Here is a 2754-nt window from a genome sequence, read left to right on the forward strand (position 1 = left end):
TTTAAACGGTAACTGTAACGGAATACAGTTACTCATATTTTGTATTCTAAATACGTAACGGCGGTACATGTATTCCGTTACTCCCCAACACTGCATCTTATCTTCATTTTATACTTCTAAGAAAAAAGTGAATAACAGACGTTTCATTCTCACAAAGCTCATAAACACTATTGCTCCACCAGATGTCGCTGCTACACAAAACAATTTCACTCTACTGCTTCTCTTTTGTAAATGCTCTTTTAACTACTCTCATGAACAATAAACTGAGAATGTGTTCCACCTCATCAAAGCTCTGAAACATTTAGTTTTTTTAATATATTGATTGTTATCAAATTAATATGAAGAAGAGCCGACTTTCATCATTTGAAAATAGGTTTCAGGATTTCATCATGATTCAGTTTTCATATGGGGCTGTGCTTTCAAATTTAATTTGAAATTGTACAGTGACATTTCAAAGTAGATATCACTAAATCCTAAAGTAAACAATTTCTTTTAAATTGAATCAAATATTATCTTGCTGAGCAATAAAAGCACAGCTCAAAGACTTCTAGCATGAAGCATCAACGTGAAGTTTAAATGTTGTTTGTTATTACAATAAGAGACTAACTTTTTTTGAACACTTCAGTTTTCTTTCTTGATGCTTCTGTTTGTTTCCTCCTCCACTTGTATTTTTCTTGACTTCAGTGAATGTGCATAGCGCCCTCTGTTGTATGTTTGACAGATCTGCACTGCATTGTCATGACATGAAACTGTGCAAAGGTGGAACATGAGCAAAGGAAGCTCATGAAGTGAAGAAGCTTCTTGGATCAGAAGTTTAACATCATCCAGAACCTTAAAGAAGTGAAGTCGCTTTCTTTCCAGGCTCCTTAGACAACCATGACCTGGATAACTGAGAACCTACAAATACACATGAGCAGCAGTTTATTTCATGTGGACCTGAGCAGTGCCCAAACCAACAACCAACAATATTTAATGTACCCTACTTAAGCCAATCAGCAGTCTACATCCGTTTCAGCATCAAAAACACAACCACACCTTGAAGAGAGGTGAGAGATCTGCACACCCCCACACACACCGTCAAATGTAAACACACATCACACATGATAAACATGGATCATAACATATTTGACTATTTATGTAAAGCCTGGCACTAAACTTCTGTCATGCTGCATTTACTTTATATACATAACAAAGCACAATAATTAAGCTGTTAACAATTAAAAATAATAATAATAATAATAATGGATTAGATTTATATAGCGCTTTTCAAGGCACCCAAAGCGCTTTACAATGCCACTATTCATTCACTCTCACATTCACACACTGGTGAATGTGAGAGTGAAAATGTCTTGTATAAGTATTTTATTTTAAATACACATTCATTTATGCATTGATGTTTCAAAGCAAGACTGTGCCTGAATGGGACTCCAATACAAAACATTTAAAAAGTTAATTATGTAATTTTAAAAAAAAAACTCAAAAGAATCAGCTGTCCAGCACTCATTACTTCAGCTTAAACTTGTTCTCGACGCAGACAAAACATAGCTCATCAAGGAAATGGGCCCAAACAATCCCATCAGTAGCCACTCTTGAAGGTAATAAAATAGAGTTGGTTCACAGATTTTATTTTCAAAATAAGTTGTGTTTCTCTTTTAATACAAAGCAATATTTTTGCCTGTGCTGGATTATGGAGAAATTCTGCTTCTGCTCAATGTCTTCGAATGGTTGATAGTGTGTCTCTGAGGTTCATCACTAACCGTAAATTTCAGACTCACCACTGTGAGTTATACTCTCAGGTAGGATGGCCAGCTTTGTTGCCCCTGTTCCATTTGCCCGAACTGAATTTGGTAAAAGAGCTTTTGTCCATTTAGCACCCTCGGCTTGGAAAAAACTGCAGAACGAATGGAAAATGACTTAATTCATTTCATTAAGTGCTTTTAAATCTAAACTACGAATCCTTGAAGTCCATAACATGCAACTGTTTCAATTAAAATGATTGTCATTTTAACAGATTTTTATTTTTATTTGAATTTTATTGAATTTTGCTGAATTTTATTGAATTTTATTTTTTCATTTATTTTTGCATGTGTGTTGTTGCTGCCTGTGTTTAATTGAGTAATTTCTGTAACTGTGAGACACTTGCTGCTGCCTATCGTGGCCAGGTCTCCCTTGAAAAAGAGGTTTTTAATCTCAATGGGGTCTTCCTGGTTAAATAATTGGATAATGTATTTGGAAAATACAAATGTTCCAAATTGTATAAGTTGATCACAGGAAATATTTCTTAGAGCAGATTTTAAATAAATGGGGGCATAAAAGAGGTTGGCTGAAGTGAATAAATAAAGCACTTTGGTGGTAACACTCTTGATGCAGCCTGTCTTCAGTGATCGAGGCCTTTGAACCTCTGTGCACATCTGTCTGTGGAGGCGGGGTAAGGGAAAATAAGTTGCTACATAAAATTATGATCTTCAGTTGGACTAATGTCGAGTGTAGCTCAATGTATGGGCCTCTTTCAGGACTGTACATGCATAAATATGAATTATTTATAAACACCTTTTGTAATCGTATCACCAGACCTGCGACCATATGTTCTGCAAGGTGGTTGGTGCCTGCCGTGGTGGTAATCCCCGAACCAAATGGTGGACACCAGAGGTGAAGGGAGCCACCAGGCTGAAGAAGGAGTCCTATCGGGCTTGGTTAGCCTGTGGGACTCCGGAGGCAGCCGACAGGTATCGACAGGCCAAGCGGAATGCGGCT

This window comes from Haplochromis burtoni, unplaced genomic scaffold (assembly GCF_018398535.1).
Source record: "Haplochromis burtoni strain Fernald_Lab_line unplaced genomic scaffold, NCSU_Asbu1 Contig_3737, whole genome shotgun sequence".
NCBI classification, from domain to species: domain Eukaryota; kingdom Metazoa; phylum Chordata; class Actinopteri; order Cichliformes; family Cichlidae; genus Haplochromis; species Haplochromis burtoni.